Source organism: Aotus nancymaae, unplaced genomic scaffold (genome assembly GCF_030222135.1).
Source record: "Aotus nancymaae isolate 86718 unplaced genomic scaffold, 86718_ANA_hifiasm-v0.15.2.pri h1tg000051l, whole genome shotgun sequence".
NCBI classification, from domain to species: Eukaryota; Metazoa; Chordata; class Mammalia; order Primates; family Aotidae; genus Aotus; species Aotus nancymaae.
Genome location: NW_026988465.1, coordinates 5,720,001 through 5,731,884, shown reverse-complemented (window position 1 = coordinate 5,731,884; position 11,884 = coordinate 5,720,001). Strand labels below are relative to the sequence as shown.

General features: G+C 40.0%; 1 protein-coding gene across 5 annotated transcripts in view; it reads left to right on the top strand.

Annotated features, from left to right (window-relative positions):
- SLC35B3 (solute carrier family 35 member B3) overlaps positions 1-11,884 on the top strand; it is a 77,517-nt gene that overhangs the window by 44,083 nt on the left and 21,550 nt on the right. For 2 of the 5 annotated variants that reach the window (XR_010337527.1, XR_010337529.1), the window contains exon 14: positions 5,607-5,746. The exons of the other annotated variants lie outside the window; for them this stretch is intronic. The gene's annotated coding sequence lies outside the window, so the exon portion shown is untranslated. The remainder of the gene's footprint in view (positions 1-5,606; positions 5,747-11,884) is intronic. 5 annotated transcript variants of the gene reach the window in all.

The following is an 11,884-nucleotide window of genomic DNA, read 5'->3' as shown; positions in this document are numbered from 1 at the left end:
ATTACAGATCTCATATATATGATTATAGATTAATGAGAATTGACATCTTAATATTAAATTTGCCAATCCATGAATATTGTATAAATGTTCGTTTATTTAGGTCTTCTTTGATTTCTTTCATCAACATATTATAGCTTCCAGCATATATATCTTGCACATGTTGTTAGATTTATACCTAAATCTTTCATGTTTTGAAGGCTATTATAAATTGTACTTTTTGAAATTTTAATTTCCAATTGTTCATTGCTGGTTTGTAGAAATACAATTGATTTTTCTATATTGATTGGAATTTGAATTTCAGTTACAAGTTTCCAGTTTCCTCCTTGACATTATATATACTAGAACAGTGGTCTTCCAACATGATTGATCTTCAAAATGGCCTGGAGAATCATATATGTACAAATAAATAGATTCCCGGATCTCATCTCCCACAGGTTCTTGTTTCATAGTTTCCTGGAACTGGCCTAGGAATTTATATTTAAAAAGCTTCCTTGGGTAGTTCTGTGTTTGGTGGCGTTTTGGAATCACTGTTAAGCATTTATTTTATAACAAAAATCAATTCGTTAATAAATAAGGCAGATATGGCAAGTAACATAATTCATTTCTTGTACTGACTCTACTAACCTATACTCATTGGGCATTTCCAGATGGATTTCTGGTGATAGATTTGTAATGATATATGTGTTCTAAAACTTAACCCCTCCTTTTTAGCCAGTGGCACATATTTGTTGGAAATTGTACCAGATTACTAACTGGGGTGAGCAGCTCATTAAAATTCAGTCTATGCGGCTGGGTGTGGTGGCTCATGCCTGTAATCCCAGCACTTTGGGAGGCCAAGGCGGGTGGATCACCTGAGGTTGGGAGTTTGAAACCAGCCTGACCAACATGGCAAAACCCCATCTCTTCTAAAAATACAAAATTAGCTGGGCGTGGTGCCGCATGCCTGTAATTCCAGCTTCTTGGGAGGCTGAGGCAAGAGAATCACATGAACCCGGGAGGCAGAGGTCGCAGTGAGCCAGGATTGCACCATTGCACTCCAGCCTGGGCAGCAAGAATGAAACTCAATGTCAAAAAAAACTAATAATAAAAATAAAAAATAAATTTAGTCTATGGCCACACTTGGCTAGATTATCACAATATTGAGCAAACTATATAGTATTGCTTTGGGGAGGGACAAATACAAGGACTCTGGCTGAAAAAAAAAGTAATAAAAATTTGGTTAAATTCTGGATTGATCTGCCAAGATGAAGTCTGGTGATAAAGAGATTGTTGAATAAAAGTGCTACAAAGTCACCTTTAAGTAGTTTTGGTGGGTGTTGGGGGACTGAGTGAGTGGGGAGGCGAATTTATTACCAGGGCACTGTGTATCTCTTAGAAGAATCCAAGAGCAGTAATTGCAGATTGGCCTCCCAGGGACCAGAAGAAAGAGAAAGACAGCCATCGGAATTCCAGGCAGATCCTGTGTTCCTTCTGTTCCTATGAGTGCTTCTTGCTTCTCTTATTTTCTTTCCTGCAGAGCAGCTTTCTCTGCTCCATTTCAATCAAGAATGTCCCGAAATGAGACCCCAGCTTTTAAGTCTACATGACTCCAGAAGTCACATATATGTCCAACTCACTAAAAAGCTCAGAATAGAATTGGTCATACTTATATTAAGGAACCACCCGTTAATAATATTGACTGATGAGGGCCATGGTAAATGATCTTTGGAGAAAGAAAAGAATTCTCTGAGAAAGAGATTCACTAAGACATGCAATTTGATTAACACCTGCCTTAAATGGATGCCATATGTGGAATCTCTCCTCTACAGTATGAATGATAGACATATAGCAATATGAAGTCTTTGTCTGTGATAACAAGGCATGGCCCATGTAAGAGGACATATTTTGAATTGTCTAATAAGCTAAAAACAGCATTTGCTAAATAAAACGCTAATGCTGGTGAAGAAAACATTCTATCCTGAACACATAAAGCTTAAATTTAGTCTATCCTTTTTAACATGAGCATTACAGAAACAGTATTGGGGTAATTAAAACTAAACTACTTCTAAATAAACAAGCTAACTACATAATGGCACCATGGAAATAAGGCCATTTACTTGGACTTTATACTATGTTTTTCCTCCTCACTACTTCTCAGATTGTAGTGGTTTCCAGATTGTACTTGAGAGTTTAATAAAGTTGTGCATAACGGTTGACATTATGGAGCTACCTGCATCTCAGAGGGAAAGGTTTTCATGTGTTATACAGAAGTGTTCTAGAAACATTGGAACCAGTGTATACACTCTCCAGAAGTAAGTCCTAGAGTCATAGGAATCAGACTGCTAAGATGTGGTCTTATACCTCACTTTATAGAAGAGGAAATTGACTATGCAAACTGTCTAGATCTTACCTGAGTTATTGGCAAAACTGGCCTGGGTTTTCTGATTCTCAACTGAACTGCCTTCTGTGACATCACATTTTCCCACTTAAGAGCTTTAAACACCAAGCCTATTGTTATTTCTGAAGAAACAAGTCTGAACAGAGTTTCCTCAGCTCTCACCTTGCTTCTGTTTCCCACATCTGTCTAGCTGTATTTTTCTCCTTTATTAAACTTCTCTGTCTAGGAGACCCAGCTTAGATTTTGTATCCACTGCTTTTTTAGAATGCTACTTTATCGCCACAGAATATTTCTATGTTGCTGATAGTTTTATAAATTCACCTGGGGTTTACAAGTGATACATGGTGTAAGGATTTATGTGACTAAAAATATTTAGATATAAATGCAGCAGCAGAAGAAAATGTCTTAGACTCTTAATAACTTAAGTTGTGGTTTAGCTCTTCTCACAGTTGACATTGATGAGTAGCTGAACTGAATGGTTCCCCCTACACCTCGCTGGCAAAATTTATATGTTGAAGCCCTAACTCCTACTATCTAGAGATAGGTGGGGTCTGGGAGAAGGTGATAAAGGATAAATGAGGTCATAAGGGCATGAGCTTAATTTGGTAGGATTGGTGTCCTTGTAAGAAGAGGCAGAGATATCGGAGAGCTTTCTCCCTTCTCACTTGCACACAGAGGAAAGCCCATGTGAAGATCTAACAAGAAGGTATCCCAGGAAGAGAGGGCTCCCAGAAACCAGCCCTGGCACCTTGACCTTGAACTTTCATCCTCCAGAACTGTGAGAAAATAAATGTCTTTTGGTTCAGCTACCCAGGCTTTAGCCGCCACAGTATTCCGTTACGACAGCCCCAGCAGACTGATACAATGAGCAGGACAGTACAGTGTATTATAAAAATGTTCTCTAAACTCACAGGCAAGGCACCTTTAATGAGAGAGATAGAAATCATCTCCAGAACTGATACTATGTATCTTTTAAAGTTTATCATTGTTCTCCAGTATCAGCACTTTTAAACATTGAGTGTACTATCTATATTTGCATGTCCTTCTTTCTACCATAAAACTTATTGCCAGATTTTTCTAACAACCTATAACAAATTGACTGTTTACCTCTTCTATTTATTTCAGAAATACTATTTACTAACACTTGCCCATGCTACCACCTTTTGTATTGTTTTTTTCTGACAGTTTCTTTGGAGATTTCATCAAATATTGTGACATCTCAACTGCTTTTTCTAAATTCTTTTTTTTTTTTTTTTTTTGAGACCGAGTCTTGCTCTGTCTCCCAGCCTGGAGTGCAGTGGTATGATCTCAGCTCACTGCAACATCCACTTACTGGGTTCAACTGATTCTTGTGCCTCAGCCTTCTGAGTAGCTGAGATTACAGGCATGCGACACCATGCCAGTTTTTGTATAGATAGAAGTTGCATCTTTGTACTTCTCACTGACTCATGCCAAGCATATAGAAAGTTTCTAATACTCACTGATTAATTTGCTTGAATGGGGAATAAAACACTCTGGAAATAAGGCAAAAGGTTAACTTTTTCAAAAGAATAATGACCTGTGCAGGGTCATGGCAGCATTTTAAAATAAAATAATTCCCTTTGTTTAAAAGAAGCACTATCATCATCATCATCATCATTATTTTCCAAATAAAACACATCTATCCTGAAGCTAAGAAAAGCAATAAGACTAGTGACATGCTTTGAGCGCATTTATTAGTCAGAACACTGTTCTATTACATGCTCAAGTCTTTAATATGCATGAAACAATATTCTCTGATGCAACAGATGATTAAAGAAATATATTAAAGCATTCATTCTGAATGAAAATACATGGACAAGGTAATTCCCAAGGCTCAGAGCAACTACAGGGAGGAATATAAGCTGAAGTAGGTCATTTCTCCCCAGAGAAATTCTATGGAGATTGCTTTCAATTTTGAGTTTTAAATCTAAGAAGTTGCAGCATAGAGAGTTGAAAAATAAGGTTTCTGGCTTGTTCATATGCAAGCTCCAGGTTTTGCTTTTTTTACAGGGATAGAGAAGAATGATGAAAGGGCCTTTTCTCTTCTATAAAGACCACTCATTGACAACATCATGGCAGGGCTGGTTTACTATGAGAGCTCCAGGAGCCTCCTATTTGTCATGCAAGACTACCACCTAGCTAGGGTTATTGGCTAAGCCTCTTGACCTTTCTGGTTTTTCAATCGACAAATAAAAATTGTATATATTTGTCATGTACAACATGACATTTTGAAATATGTATACATTGTGGAATGGAATGGCTAAGTCGAGCTAATTCACATATGCATTACTTCACATACTTAGCATTTTCTGTGGTCAGAACACTTAAATCTACTCTCTTAGCAATTTCCAAGAGAGCAATCCATTGTTACTAACTATAGTCACCTTGTCAGCCTCTTGACCTTTCTGAACCCCAGGTTTTCCCTTTTACATAGGAACGATAACATATTTTCTTATGTCACATTGGAGTAGAGCTGGAAGGTCAAGTAAGATAAGGTGTTAAAAAATTTCAAAGGTTGCGGTGAGCCGAGATCGCGCCATTGCACTCCAGCCTGGGTAACAAGAGCGAAACTCCGTCTCAAAAAAAAAAAAATTTTTTCAAAACAAATTTAAGGGCATGGTATTATGATACATTTATTCCCACAGCTTGAGATACCACAAATTGAACTTATACATAGAACATCTGTAATACATCAGGAGACCAGTGCCAATATATGTTCAATGCAGGCTGAATGCAAAATCTGCTTTACTTATCTAGAGGCAGACGTGTCTGTATACACTAGCTGGCAGCCTTGACTGGGAATATGAAGTCCTGAGTTGTACTCTTCTTTCAACCAATCAGTCAACAAGTATGTATTGATTCACTGGTATTCACAGGCAGATACAGTACACACTGAATAGAATTTCCCCAGCTTCCAGAATCATAATACATATTTGAAGACGTGTGGCATGTATGTGTGTCAAGTTCAGTAAAAACCCACCCACTGCAGTCATGCAACACTGGGCAGGGGGATCCAGGAGGCTGGAGGCTGGAGCACTTGAGCTGGAGCAAGGGAAGACAATGTGACAGTTTGCTAGGGCTTCCCTAACAAAGGTTAACAGTACTTCCCTATTCCAGGGAGATGCTTTCCAAGACCCCCAGTGGATGCTGAAGCCAAGGATAATATTGAATCTTATTTGTACTGTTTTTTATCTGATCACCTATACAGCTCCCAAGTGACTAACAAGAGGGTAGCATCAATGGCATGGAGACCCAGGACAAAGGGAAATTGACATCCCAGTCAGGACAGAGAGGAACGGCAGCAGATTGTGACATGCTACACAGAACAGTGTGCAATTTAAGACTCAGGTATTATTTATATCTGGAAGTTTCCACTTAATATTTTCAGATCATGGTTGCCCACTAAGGAAAGTGAAATGGCAGAAAACGGGGGACTACTGTACCACAGACAGGGTCAGAGGGAAAGGGGGTTAACTGACAGAAATGTATCTCTTCACAGTTTGGGAATCCAGAAGTCTGAGATTCAGGTGTGGGCAGGGATGGTGTCTCCTGAGGCCTCTCTCCTTGGCTTGTAGATAACATCTTCTCTCTGTGTCCTCATGTGGTCATCCCTCTGGGTCTGTGTCCTCCTCTCCCCTTCTTACAGGAACACAGTCATCGTAGATTAGGGCTCACCAGAATGATCTCATTTAACCTTAATTATCTCTTTAGTGATCCTGTCTCCAAATACACTCACACTCTGGAACTGCGGGTTAGGACTTTAACGTATGAATCTTGTGGGACACGATTCAGCCCAAAACAGACAGGGGTAATTCATATACTTAGAGGGAAAGGAAGGAAATGTTCCAGGCAGGAGGATGGTTCAGTTGCGTAAAGGTACATGGGTGTGTAGGGACAGTGAGTGAACCAGCGTGATATAACTCCAATCCACAAAATGCTTCAGTTACCAGAAGACATTGTTTCACTTAGTCCATGTTAAGTTCTATGAGAAAGAGATTATTCTTTACAAATTGGAAAACTGAGATTTGAGTGGCTTGCCGCTCACCAATGTCCTTTAGACTTAGAGTGCAAACAGATCATCCGGGGATCTTACTCAAATGCAGACTCTTGCTCATTAGGTTTGGAGCAGGGCCTAAGAATCAGCATTTTGAGTCAGCTGTTTAAGCGATGTTGATGCTGCTGGTCTGTGACCACACCATGAGTAGCAAGATATTGAGTAGCAAGGGCAACAGGTAGGGCAGAGTAGTGGAAGGGTGTATTTTAAAATAATATGACAAGAACAGGCCACCAGTTTGGACTTGAACCCTGTGATACTGTCACAAATCATGAGTTAGCCTGTATCATCTTGTGAAAATCAAATAGTAGTGATACTTTCCAGATTTATAGAAAAACAAATGAATTAAATGATGGGATTGTCTCAATTAACAGTTTTCAGACACAACATTTTCTTTAAAAATGTAACACTTTTACTAAAATAAAAATCCAAGAGGCAGAAAATTTCCAGACAAAGAAAATCTAGACCAGCTGTACTTAGTTTGAAAACATGTTCTTAAGAGAGATATGCTCATGTCTGTACTTTTTATATTATATGCAGTAGAAAATGTGCCTCCTACAAATATTATTCTTAATGTGTTTAATGGAATTAAATATGTCAATATATCACTCTATAAGGCTCTGCAGCACCCAGACGTAATTGCCACCCATAAGCTGGCAATTACTCTGTAAGAAGCCAGGCTCCCCAAACCACACCTTGGTCAATAAACCACACCAAGGTGTGGTTTGGGGAGCCTGATTGTGGAGCCTGACTGTGGGAGCTTATATAGGATAAGTAAGAGGAGGAAGAGAGGTTGAAAGCAAAAGAATTCAGGATGAGGTTATGAAGTTCTGAGAAGAGGATGGAGGCTGAATCATCCAGCTTGGGAGTTCAGTATTCCAAGCTTTGTATGTCAAAGGCATGAATGAGGTACCACCTGCTCATGCTTATCAAGAAGCTTCAACTAAGAAACTGGGCCAGGCACAGTGGCTTACACCTGTAATCCCAGCCCATTAAGAAGCTGAGGCAGGAGGATCAGTTGAGCCTGGAAGTTCAAGACCAGCCTGGGCAACATGGTAAGACTGTGTCCCTAAAAAAATTTGAAATAAATTATCAAGGCATGCTGGCATGTGCCTGTTGTTGCAGCTACTTGGGAGGCTGAGGTGTAAGAGTCACTTAGGCCTGGAAGGTCAAGGATACCGTGAGCCATGTTTGTGCCTCTGCATGCCCGCCTGGGTGACAGAGCAAGTCCTGTTTCAAAAAACAAACAAACAAAACAAACAAAAAAAGAAACTGACATTGGAGAAAATGGCTAAGAAGATTTTAAGATGCATTACCAATTCGTGGTTGGAACTAACCTGGGAAATGAATATATTGAAAATATTCTTATAAGAAACTGTAAATCTACTTTCTAAATTACTATTTCCCTAGTTGTTTTAAGACAGGCTTCACAGAAAAAGAGAGTGGGAAGATTCAGAAGAGGCATCCATGATCAATTAAATTTGGAAAATGTTAGATATCATAGCCCCTCTTTAGAGATTTGCCATGCACATCATGCACATTTGTTTATTAAAAGTTCTGAGAGTCCCACTATTAAAACACATATACACTCAAAACCCTGTTGAGCTCTAAGTCAGCATTTCTTTAACTAGCCAGATAACCCTGTTTTAATAAATACTCCACTAATATCAGGCTCAACTAGTGTTCCAAGGAACACATCTTAGAAACACTGTTGTGAATCAAACTAGCTAAAAACATACTTTTGTTCTTTGTAGTTTGTAAACTCTTACCTAATTCCTCTGCTTAACAGTTTGGGAGGAAAATTCGTCATTGTGCACAATTTTGATGAAGAAAGGAGACTGCAAAGAATGCTGACTTTCTGCTCAAACTCATGGGTCTCAAAATCCTCACACTGGCGCTACATCCTTCCTTTGAACTTTCAGTTGGTCAGTTATTCATCATTCAACCCATAGTTACTATTTACTTCCGAGCAAGGCATTGTTCTTGGCACCTTGGTGGCATCTAATATAGCAAAGTCTCTGTGCTTAAAAACATAAGAAGAGAGAGAAGAAGTCTATAAATAACTCTAACTTGGAGCCTAAAAAGGAAAGAAGAAAGTTGATGTGGTTTTGGAAAGGGAGAGAGCACAGCCAGTCAAAAAGATCGGAAGAGGCTTTTTATGCAGGTAGCCCGTGAATAAGAAGGTTTTGGCAGATGGGAGTAAAACAGAGTGAAGGTAAAGGAATAGTATACTTTATCATCCAAATCTACATGCTTTTAAGAGTGAAAGGGGGTGCCACTGATGGTGCCATTGACTCCAGGAAAACAGGCATAAGCTGGTCAATTCAGGTTAGGGAGAAGAAATAAGTCAGTTCATTGGCAGAGATCCTGGGGAGGGCAGAGAAATAGGAATTGTCCAGCCAGGCTGAGACATCTGGCCCCCAGATGCTTCCAGGGCTCATCTTCTACCCTCAGTATGAAAGGATAGATATGACAGATGTTGGCACCTGGTTATATATGAGAGGACGAAAAAGTGGGGAATCTACAAGAATAGTGAAACTGCCTTTGCAAAAATTATGACAGTGAAAGAAATCTGACATAGAAAAGTTAGGACAGTGAAAGAAATCTGACCTAACCGGCTCCATCTTGCTTCTAACCTCCAGGCATTCCTTGTTCATTCCTGAGTGTGTGCCAGGCTATGGGAGGAATTTAGGTTAACCTTGAAATAAAGATAATAACAGCTTCTTTCCAAAACTAACCCCCTCCTTACTGAACGACCAAAACTGCCTTTGTAAAACTAACAAATTAGCTACGAGGTTAGAATTATGGTTCAGGAGCCATGTAACCAGAAGTCACAAGGTTTGTAACCTCCCCAATTGCTCTTATAGATAACATCACTATTGTAAAATTTAAGATTGGTGTTTGAGATCTTTTTTAGACCCTGCGTTCTGATGACCAGCTGGCACCACCTGGTTTGGTAAATTGGCTCAACTGGTCTTGTGATACTAGCCGGGAACGAAAATAGTAAGAAGACAGCTTCAACCCAGTATGATTTAATCTCTAACCCAACCAATCAGCATTTCCCATTCCCTAGCCCCCTGCCTGCTAAATTGTCCTTAAAAAAAAAAAACAAAAACCCTAGTCTTCTAAATTTTCAGGGAGACAGATTTGAGTGGTAACTCCTATCCTTCCATTTAGCTACCTTGTGATAAACTCTTTCTTTACTGCAATTCACTCTCTTGGTGAATTGGGGTTATCTGTTCAGTGGTCAAGAAGAACCTGTCAGGCAATTAGAATACCAAGACAAAATCCTCCAAACAGTGTTCCTGAAAAATGCTTCTCAGGAAGACCCTTGTTACAGATGTTGGTCAAATCCATGGAGAAACACTGTAGTCTAGACCTCCTTTTGACAGTCTTTAAATATGTGTTTGACGGTGGACATTTTTTAAAAAAACAAATGAACCTATGAACATCTTACTGGAGCCCCCTTTTACCAGTTGGCAAGAGCTGACAGTTAAATTTTTATTAATTCAGTGAGCCACAATTATTAGTGGCTTGAAATCAACCATGGTGGGGCTGGGTACCACAGGATTCAGCAAACTCCTGCCTGCCTGCTATTGTATGGCTGCGAGGTAAGAATGGTCTTTACATTCTTAAATAATTTTAAATATTTAGAAGATTTTTTGGGTGGATATGTTATATGACAAAATTATATGAACTTCAACTTTCAGATACATAGATAACGTTGTATGGGAACACAGCCGTGCTTATTCATTTGGGCATTGTCTGTGGCTGCTTTCCCCTACAACAGCAGTTGAGTTGTACTTGCAACAGAGACCATGTGGCCTGAAAGCCTAGAATATTTACTGTCTAGTTCTTTACAGAAAAAGTTTACCAACTTCTGATTTACACTGTGGAAAGCAGCAAATACTGTAAATCAGGGCTTTGGGGGTAGGGGGTATTTACCAACACACCTGGAATACAGCTTTTTTTTTTTTTTTTTTTTTTTTTGAGACGAAGTCTTGCTCCATTGCCAGACTGGAGTGCAGTGGCATGATCTCGGCTGGCTGCAACCTCCACCTCCTGGGTTCAAGCGATTTTCCTGCCTCAGCCTCTCAAGTAGCTAAGACTACAGGCATGCACCACCACACCCGGCTAATTTTTTGTATATTTAGTAGAGACGAGGTTTCACCATATTGGCCAGGATGGTCTCAATCTCTTGACCTCGTGATCCACCTACCTCGGCCTCCCAAAGTGCTAGGATTAGAGGTGTGAGCCACCGTGCCCAGCTTCTTCTAAGAGTTCTAGCATAGGTGGTTAGGGAGATGTGAAAAGGATCACTTAGTTAGGGAACAAGGTAGCATCTGGCCTGGATCCTGACAAGACTGAGCTGCTGGGAAGAGTGATAAAAATTTTGGAACCATGCACACAGATGCGATTGTCAAGGAAGTGTGGGCTGAGGAGATCTGAGGGCAAAGCTGTGAGTGAGACCCAAGTTTGGGGAGTTTGAAGGTGAAATAAAATGGTACAAGGAAAACCAGGCTGTGGTCAGCATGTGAGAAGTATTTGCAGGAAGGGTGAGAAAACCCATCTGACTGGCAAATTGTTAATGAAAAGGAATACTTGAAGTAAGAGTGGTGAGACAGATGACAGAGCAGGTCTCAGGGAAAGTGGGGGCAAGATGAACATCAGTGGTGGTGGAGGGGATGTTGGAAAGCAAACACTTCTTCCTCTAAGATGGCGGAAGGGAGAGAAGGATGGAAAGGCAACATAAGCAAAGCTGAAAGTGGAGAGAGTTGAAGTTGAGAATTTCTGCATTATCTTAAAGAAATGACAGGCGAGTGATTTGTCGGGAGGAAAGATGTGAGAGTACAACTTGGAGCTCCAAGTGAATGGAGAGGGGGACAGTGGGTGAAATCCATGGAGAAACACTGTAGTCTAGACCTCCTCTTGACAGTCGTTAAAAATGTGTTTGACAGTGGACATTTTTTTAAAAAAAACGAACCTATGAACATCCTACTGGAGCCCCCTTTTACCAGTTGGCAAGAACTGACAGTTAAATTTTTATTAATTTACTGAGCCAAAGTTGTTAGTGGCTTGAAATCAACCATGGTGGGCTGGGTACCAGAGGGATCAGCAAACTCCTGCCTGCCTGCTTTTGTATGTGCACTCCTGATATTGTGTTATCCATTCTGGATACAAGCCTGGTTCTCAACCAACAGGACAACTTTGTACATACATATCTGAAATAGCATCCTCCTTCCGGGAAAGAGAAGAGGAGAGGAGGTATGCAACAAATGCTTGCTGATTTATTTTCAAAGAATGAAAAATGAGGCCTTCAGGGGTGTAACCTTACCTACCCATCATTCATAAAGTGATCAGCACCAGCCTGAACTTGGAAGCTACAAAGATGGATAGACACAGTCTCCACCCTCAGGAAGCTCACAGTCTAG